Source organism: Crocuta crocuta, unplaced genomic scaffold, assembly GCF_008692635.1.
Source record: "Crocuta crocuta isolate KB4526 unplaced genomic scaffold, BGI_CrCroc_1.0 scaffold255, whole genome shotgun sequence".
Taxonomy (NCBI): Eukaryota; Metazoa; Chordata; class Mammalia; order Carnivora; family Hyaenidae; genus Crocuta; species Crocuta crocuta.
In genome coordinates, this window is record NW_027530670.1 from 1,045,708 (window position 1) to 1,055,511 (window position 9,804).

The following is a 9,804-nucleotide window of genomic DNA, read 5'->3' on the forward strand; positions in this document are numbered from 1 at the left end:
AAACTCATGACTCTGAGATCAGAAATCACATGCTCTACCAACGGAGACAGCCAGGCACTCCTACCCCCATGCCCTTTTAGTGGACACACTCATTTACATTTATATTCATTCCTACATCAATTCATCATCTATTGATCTACTATCATCTATCGATGTATTGAAAACCACATTTCACACTGATAACCTCCAATTTCAATCCAACATCAGGGGTCTCATTCCACTTTTCTACCTTTCCGTGTTTCTAACTCTAATACTGGTAAGAGCATCCAGGCTTCTCTTATCCCTAATACTGTTACTTATTTTTTATCATTCTATTAGTCTGTAACCAATCTCTTATTGCTGTACCGGTCTCTCTCCTGTGCAGATGCCCACCTTATTCCACTTGAACTCCAACAGACACCTTGCACCAGGTTGCCCTACATGGAGGCACTTTCACCCAGTTTTGCCTCTGACTCCTGGTGCCATCATTGCCTTCTGTGGGACACTCTCCTCATCCTTCTTTGGCTTTGAAAATCTGCTTTGAGCTGCTCCTTCAGAGAAGAGTTAATATGGCAGGCCTGAGATTGCTTTCCATCGAAGAGCCTGCTTGCAAGGTTGGCCTGTGGCTAGTCTGGTAACTTGGATTTCAGGAGGGTTTCACCATTCCCAACCTGATAAGGGCAGCTCATTGTGTCCAAACTCTTTGTAAAAATAACATGCTTTATACTGAACAAACTGCTTTCCTTGCAGGTATCTGGGATTCTGGCTAGGCATAGAATGCCTATATGACCAACTTCCAACAAAAACTGTGGGCACTGAGTCTCTAATAGGCTTTCCTGGTAGACAACATTTCATACATGTTGTTACAATTTGTTGCTGGAGGAATTAAGCATGTTCTGTATGATTCCACTGGGAGAGAACTCTCAGAAGCTTGTATCTAGTGTCCTCTGGATTTTGCCCCATGTACCTTTCCTTTTGCTGATTTTGGTATGTATCATTTTGCTGTAGTAAATCCTAGCCATGAGTATGACTATGTGCCAGGTCCTGGTTAATCATTGAACCTGGGGGTAGTCTTGGGGTCCTCTGTCACACCTGGCTTGGGATCTGAAAACCTGGAATGGGCTACCTCTCTGTAAGGACACTCTTTTCACCTGCCTGGGTTTTAAACTTCTATGCTAAGCCAGCCTCCTCATTCTGTCTGGGCTCTGACACCCTATTCCAGGCCGCCCCACTTCAGGGACACTGTCCTCACACCATGTGTTTCCAGTGATTTTAGCTACTGTGATTATAGCTGCTATGAATATTTGTGGATAACTCTTTTTGTGAACATTTATTTTCAGTCTTGATGGGTGAATACCTAAGAGTGGCATTGAGGGGTTATAAGGTAGGTCTTTAGTTTTATAAGAAGTTGCCAGGGGCGCCTGTGTGGCTCATTCAGTTAAGCATCCGACTTTGGCTCAGGTCATGATCTCATGTTTTGTGGGTTCAAGCCCCACATCAGGCTCTGTGCTGACAGCTCAGAGCCTGGAGCCTGCTTCGGATTTTGTGTCTCCCTCTCACTCTGATCCTCTCCTGCTCATGCTGCGTCTTTCTCTCTCTCTCTCAAATAAATAAGACACTAAAAAATTAAAAAAGAAGTTGCCAAAATTTGTTCTAAAGGAGTAGCTGTACCATTTAAAACTCCTACCAATAATGTACGATTACCAATTATCTTCTAAAAGTTATATGAGGAAAAAGTTATTTTATAGTTACATGTGTTTACCATTTGGGGCACTCCTCATTCTTCTGTAGATCTGCATTTCCTTCTGCCATCATTTTCTTTCTTTTGTTTTTTTGAGAGAGTGAGCAGGGGAAAGCAACAGAGGGAGAGAGAGAATCTTAAGAAGGCTCCATGTTCAGTGAGGAGCCTGACACAGGGCTTGATCCCACAACCCTGGGTTCACGACCTGAGCTGAAATCAAGAGTCAGACATTCAACTGACTGAGCTACCCAGGCGCTCCTCCTGCAACATTTCTTATGTTCCAAGTCTGCTGGTGACAAATCTTTCAGCTTTCATTAAACTGAAATATCCTTATTTTACCTTTATATTTTAAGATATTTTTGGGGCGCCTGGGTGGCCTAGTTGGTTAAGCGTCCGACTTTCGCTTAGGTCATGATCTCGCGGTTCGTGGGTTCGAGCCCTGCATCAGGCTCTGTGCTGACTGCCAGCTCAGAGCCTGGAGCCTGTTTCAGTCTGTGACTCCCTCTCTCTCTGACCCTCCCCTGCTCATGCTGTCTCTCTCTCTCTCCTAGAAATAAATAAAAACATTAAAAAAATTTTTAAAAATATAAGATTTTTGCTGGATTTATTTATTTTAAAAAAATTTTAATGTTTTATTTATTTCTGAGAGAGAGAGACACACACACAGTGTGAGCAGGGGAGGGTTAGAGAGAGAGAGGGAGATACAGGGTCTGAAACAGTCTCCAGGCTCTGAGCTAGCTGTCAGCACAGAGCCCAATGTAGGGCTCGAACCCACAAACTGTGAGATCATGACCTGAGCCGAAGTCGGACGCTTACCCAACTGAGCCACCCAGGTGCCCCTTTTGCTGGATTTAAAATTCTCAGTTCAGTTTTGTTTTTGTTTTCTTTAAGCACTTTAAAGAAGTTGTTCCATTTTCTTCTTATTTGCATTATGAATTGTAAGAAGTCCACATTTGTTTTTATTGCTGTTCCCCTGAATGATACGTGTCTTTCCCTCCAACCCTACTCTGGCTGTTGCAAAGATTTTGTTTATCTTTAGCTGTCAGTATAGATATAATATAACTAACTATGTTTTTCTTTATGTTTATCCTGCTGGGGGTTCAATGAATTTTTTGATCTTTGGGCTTTTTTTCAACAAATCTATAAAAACATTGGCCATTATTTCTTAAAGTACTTCAGATGCCTTGTTCTTCTCTCTTTCTGAAGTTCTAATTAGGCTTATGTTAGACTCAGCCTTGCTACAGTCTGCAAGATTCTTTTGCCCTGTCTTCAAGGTCACTGAGTGGTCTTTTCTTTGATGGTGTCTGATGTTAAATCCATCCAGTGAATTTTAATATCAGATATTGTATTTTTTAGTTCCAGAATTATTTGGCTGTTTTATGGGTTACATTTCTTAATTGATATTTCTCATTTGTTCTTATTATGCTCATGGTTTCCTTTAAGTTCTTGAACATACTCATAATAGCTTTTTTAAAAAAGGCATTTCCAGGGGTGCCTGGGTGGCTCAGTCGGTTGAGCATCTGACTCTCGATTTTGGGTCAGGTCATGATCCCAAGGTCGTGGGATCAAGACCCATGTCAGGCTCTATGCCAAGTATGGAGCCTGCTTAAATTTAAAGCTTTGCTATCATTTGATAATTAACTTTGTATATAGTATGATAGGTATCTGACTTTTAAAAAATTTGTCAAATATCCCACTACCATTTATTGAATAATCTCTCTCTCTTTTTAAGATTTTACTTTTAAGTAATCTCTACACCAAACACAGGGCTTGAACTCACAATCCTGAGATCAAGAGTCCCATGCTCCACAGAACCAGGTGCCCGTGAATAGTCTTTTTTTTTTTTTCTGATTTAAATGCTTCCTTTATCATATACTAATCCTTATAATTATATAGGTTTATTTGATCTCATTAATTTAGAGGAAAAATTACCTTTCCTCTTTTTCCTGTTCCAATACACCCTTTTTAAAATTACTGTAGCTTTAGAATATTTTTTACTTTTTTCTTGTTCCAATGCACCCTTGTTTTAATTACTGTAGCTTTAGAATATTTTTTATATCTGCTGGTGCACATCTACTATCCTCAGTCTTCCTTTTTTTCAAAAGTATCAGTATTTTCAACATCAGACTGTTTTAATCTCTGTTGAGCAACAGACTAGTACCTTTATTTATCTAGTGATCATATGCATTTGGAGAGCTTTCATGTATCTCAAAAGCATTCAATGTGTTAAATTGAATGTGCTGGCTCACCAAAGGTACTCATAGTCTTGTGGCAGATAAGTAAACAATTAGAAAATAATTAGATAATTACTAAAATAGAAGAAATCTAGGAGCAGAAGTACCTATCAGGACTGGTACCCTTAGGAAAATTCTTCAAAGATAAGCAGCAGTTGATCATAGGGAAATACTGGGGAGAAGACATTTAAGGCAGAAGGGTAACTTTCGTAAGGACACAGTAGCACAAATGAGTATGGTATGTTCAGGGCACTACATGTGGTTCAGAATGGTTTCTTTTATTCACTGAAGTGCTTTTTCATGTTGGATTCGGAGTCAGCTAGACTATTTGAACTGTGTCAGGTCATGAAGGACTTCAGGACGTTGTCTTAGAGACCACTCTAGTGGTAATGTGGAAAATGGCTTAGAGGTGAATGAGAGGAGAGATCTGAATGAGGTGGGTATGGAGTTAAGTGATCTGACTAGACTCAGTGTTTGACTGGGTGTGAGCGTGAAAGACAAGGAGGAATTGATTGATTCATTCAACAAGTTGAATTTTTTTCTAATGTTTATTTATTTATTTATTTATTTATTTTAAATATTTTTATTTATTTCTAGGAGAGAGAGAGAGACAGCATGAGCAGGGGAGGGTCAGAGAGAGAGGGAGACGCAGACTNCAACCGACTAAGCCACCCAGGCGCCCCTCTAATGTTTATTTTTGAGAGAGAGAGACACACACACATAGCACAAGCAGGGGAAGGGCAGACAGACAGAGAAGGAGATAAAGAATCTGAAGCGGACTCCAGGCTCCAAGCCGCCAGCACAGAGCCTGATGTGAGGCTCAAACCCACAAACTGTGAGATCATGACCCAGCCAAAGTCAGACATTCAACCAACTGAGCCACCCAAGCACCCCAACAAGTTGAATTTAATGAATGTAAACTGAGAATTCTTCGGTTTTTGGGTTGAGCAAAAGGGGAGCTGATGGTACTCTCTCTCAAGATTTTGAATATAGGGAGTGGATACATTTTGGGAGGTAAGATATTGAATTCAGATTTGGATGTTCTGAGTTTGAAGTGTTTGTGTGTGGTACACCCTAGTATAAACAAGCTTTATGTGTTTTATTCTGGTGTTTGAGATCAATATTTGTCATCTGTGTATGTAAAAGTGGTGACTTGAAGTCATGGCCAAGATTGCCTAGAGAAAGTTTGTAGACTGAGCAGACAGTGAATATCTTGGGGGAAATAACCAGCATTTAAGGAGTGGGGAAAAGAAGAGTTACCTTCAAGAGTTTACTAAGTAGTCAGAGAGTTGTCATAGAAACCAGGAAGAAGGAAGCAGTTAATGTATTAAGCAATGCAGAGAGGTGGCAAATGACTAAAAACTGACCACTGAATCCAATTAAAAGAAGCCCAATGATGACCATAATGAGAGCAGTTAGCTGAGAAAATAAGGAGTAAGGAACTAAGAAAATTTAGATAGAGGGTATCTAAAACAAAATTCAGCATTTTTCCTTCCAATCTGACTCATCTCCTGAGTCTTAGGCACAAATATTCCCCTCAGCCTTCTAAATCAGAAACTTGCTAATCCCTAGTCCCTTCCCTCTCACTTAGTATCCTTATCTAATTAGGGCATGAGTCCCCTAGGTCTACTTCCTTAACATTTCTAATATTGCAGAAGGATAAATCCCAAATATCATGATTATCTGTAGATGACAGTATATCATGATTTTTATGTTTTTCTGATAGTTTGCTTTTTCAATATTTTTCTGGAATGACTATGTAATTAAAATAAAAGTGGTTTTTTTAAATATTTATTTATTTGAGAGAGAGAGAGATTATGTGTGTGCATGTATGCATGGGGGAAGCACAGAGAGAGCTCTGGAGAGGGAGCATCCCAAGCAGACTCTGGTCTCAAACTCATGAAACCATGAGATCATGACCTGGATGGAGATCGAGAGTTGGACACTTCACCTACTGAGCCACCCAGGCACCCCAATAATAAAAGTTTAAAAGTAGTTTTTCTCATATATCTTCTTATATCTGATGTCAGATCTTTGTTTCCAGTCCATTACCCTGGGTCAGGCCAGTTTTATAATAATTTCTTATCTTCTGGCACAAAAACAGACACCCAGATCAATGGAACAGAATGGAGAACCCAGAAATGGACCCACAAACATATGGCCAACTAATCTTTGACAAAGCAGGAAAGAGTATCCAATGGAATAAAGAGAGTCTCTTCAGCAAATGGTGTTGGGAAAACTGGACAGCGACATGCAGAAGAATGAATGTGGACCACTTTCTTATACCATACACAAAAATAAGCTCAAAATATATGAAAGACCTACGCATAAGACAGGAAGCCGTCAAATCCTAGAGGAGAAACAAGGCAAAAACTTTTTTGACCTCAGCTGCAGCAACTTCTTACTCAATGTGTCTCCAGAGGCAAGGGAAACAAAAGCAAAAATGAACTATTGGGACCTCATCAAAAGAAAAAGCTTCTGCACAGTGAAGGAAACAATCAGCAAAACTAAAAGGCAACTGATGGGATGGGAGAAGATATTTACAAATGACATATCAGACAAAGGGTTAGTTTCCAAAAGCTATAAAGAACTTATCAAACTTAACACCCAAAAAACAAATAATTCACTGAAGAAATGGTCAAAAGACATGAATATACACTTTTCCAAAGAAGATCTCCAGATGGCCACTGATACATAAAAAAAAATGATCAACATCACTCATGATCAAGCAAATATAAGTCAAAACTGCAATGAGATACCACCTCACACCAGTCAGTATGGCGAACATGAACAACTCAGGCAATGACAGATGCTGGGTAGGATGTGGAGAAAGAGGAACCCTTTTGCACTGCTGGTGGGAATGCAAACTGGTGCAGCCACTCTGGAAAACAGTATGAAGGTTCCTCAAAAAATTAAAAACAAAACTACCCTGCGACCCAGCAATTGTACTACTAGGTATTTATCCAAGGGATACAGGTATGTTTCCAAGGGGCACATGCACCCCAATGTTTACAGCAGTACTATAGACAATAGCCAAAGTGTGGAAAGAGCCCAAATGTCCATCGACTGATGAATGGATAAAGATGTATTATATATATACAACGGAGTATTACTCAGCAATCAAAAAGAATGAAATCTTGCCATTTGCAACTACATGGATGGTACTAGAGGGTATCATGCTAAGTGAGGACATATGAGGACTTTAAGATACAAAACAGATGAACATAAGGGAAAAGAAGCAAAAATAATATAAGAGGGAGGGGGACTAAACATAAGAGACTCTTAAATATGGAGAACAAACAGAAGGTTGCTGAAGGGGTTGTGGGAGGGGGATGGGCTAAATGGGTAAGGGGCATTAAGGAATCTATTCCTGAAATCATTGTTGCACTATATGCTAACCAACCTGGATGCAAATTAAAAAATAAATTATTTAAAAAATAACAATTTCTTACCTTCTCTTTCTGCTGCTACTGGGGCACTCCTCAATTCTATCACTGAGAAGTCAGAATAAGATTTGTAAATACAAATCCTAATATGTCCCTTTCCAGTTAAAAGTTCTTCTATGACTTCAGATATCTCCTAGGATTAAGTTCATACTTCCCGCACTTTGTGACAAGTCCTTTATCTTATCTCCTTCATCTCATTTCTTTCCATTCTCCAACTCTTTGCTTGCACTTATTTTTCAGAGATTAGTAGTAGCTTCCAGCCTTTGCAAGTTTCCTTCCTCTTTCTTTTGCTAATTCCTACTATCTTTTATTTTTAGAGAGAGAACAAGCTTGTGAGCAGAAGAGGGGAAGAAGGAGAGAGAGAATCTTAAGCAGATTCCATGCAGGGATTTTATCTGACACCCTGAGCATAACCTGAGCTGAAATCAAGAGTTGGACACTCAAATGACTGAGCCCCCCAGGTACCCTTCCTATTTATCCTTTAAATCATCTTAATATTCATTCTACCTAGGAGACCTTCAATGGAACCCATTCTAATTTAGCTACCCCTCTCTTCTGCTAAGCGCATTCTATGTACCTCTCAGTCAGTGTTATCACTGTGTTAATGAGGTTGTTTATCTCCTAATTTGTTGGCTATTTAACTTTTTCTTCTGAGAATTGACTATTCATATACTTTGTTCTTCTGATGAGTTGTGCTTTTCTTATTGATTTTTAGTAATCATTTAATTTTTAAATTAATTAAAGTAATCTCTGCACCTACTGTGGGACTCGAACTCACGACCTCAAGATCAAGAGTCATATGCTCCACCAACTGAGCCAGAGAGGTGTCCCAATTTGTAGTTAAGTCTTATTTATGTGGCAATATTTTTTCTCAGTCTATTCCTAAGGTTTGGAGGTTTTTTTCTTTTGGTGCTTTTGGTATACTTTTTAATTTTTTTATGTAATAAAATGTATCAAATGCTAAAAAATACTTGTATCTTACTGAAGACTTTCTCTATCCTGGGATACCTCACCGGCTCAGTGGGTGGAGCATGTGACTTTTCATCTTGGGGTCAGGAGTTTGAGCCCCAAGCTGGGCATAGAGATTACCTTAACGAAATAAATAAAAATACAGGAACAAAACGAAAAGACTTTCTCTATCCCAAAAATATAAATTTACTTGCTTATGTATTTAATATTTTTGTTTTTTATACTTTTTTGAATTTTTGTCTTTTCATTTTTTAAAAATTTATTTATTTTAAGAGAGAGCGCTAGCGTGAGTGCACAAGTAGGACAGGGACAGAGAGAAGAAAGCGAAGCCCAAGCAGGCTCTGCACTGGGGGCTTGATCCCCACCAACTATCATGAAATCATGACCTGAATTGAAATCAAGAGTTGGTCGCTTTACCCACACGCCCCACTTTGAATTTTAAAATAAGCATTGTCCACATTATTAATCTCTTCACAAATACATTTTTCCATGGTTGAACTAATTCAACGAATTTATTGAATGCCCACTTACATGCTAGCACTCTGTCAGCTGCTGGGGGATACAATGGTGAACAAAAAGACCAGACCCTTACTTTAATAGAGCTCACATTGTCGAAGTGGCAAACAATGAACAAGTAAACAAATAACCCAAATAATTATTGCTTTTAATGACGATCATGAAGGAAATAAAATGGGGAGCTACCTCCTAGAGTGGTCACTGAAGGTCTTAATGCAAGTAGGCAGAGGTTGTGTACATAAAACAGTTCCCTTGAATAATCTCCCATAACTTAACCATGCTTTAGTGTTGGGCTTTTAGGTTGCTTCCACATTTACCATTATACTAATAAATAACGCTGTTAGGAATAACTCCCTGTGTATCCTTATTTCCATGGAATAATTTCCTAGAAATATAATTACTGGATAGGAGCAGTATTTTTATATAGACTGCCAAGTTGCTTTCAAGAGGGAATTCCAATACACTCACCTATGAGTAAGATGAACACTGAGATTTAACTGTGGAAAAAGTTAACAGTCAAAAGCGACACGTTTGGGCTCAGTTAAAGAAAAAGCTAAATGAGCTGACCTGGGTTTGCTAGTGAAGGGCGGTAGGAAGAGGCAATGGGAAAGCTTCTAAACCCTTTTCCGCCACCCTGTGACCTTCACAGGTTATAGCTCCTCTCTGATCCTCAACTTCACTTAAACGATAGGTTCGGCTCAGGCTTTATATCTTCCAACATCTTCAGCGAAACATCTAAACCCCACAGAGTGAAGATAGCAGCTAGGGGAATTGGTAAAGTCACTAGGCTGAATCACTATTCGCCGCGAAACGCCGACTAATCACTCGTGGGCACTTCCGGCGGCCGGGACAAAGGGTTTGAAGTCTCAGGGACCGCACTTCCGGATAATTAAAGCTGCGCATTAGACGCCTCTGTCCT

General features: G+C 39.4%; 1 protein-coding gene across 1 annotated transcript in view; it reads left to right on the forward strand.

The window, feature by feature from the left end:
- The first annotated feature begins 7,780 nt into the window (after positions 1-7,780).
- The window catches only part of TMEM41B (transmembrane protein 41B), a 26,367-nt gene continuing 24,343 nt past the window's right edge, over positions 7,781-9,804 (forward strand). Inside the window, exon 1 of the mRNA XM_077769140.1 lies at positions 7,781-7,861. The gene's annotated coding sequence lies outside the window, so the exon portion shown is untranslated. The remainder of the gene's footprint in view (positions 7,862-9,804) is intronic.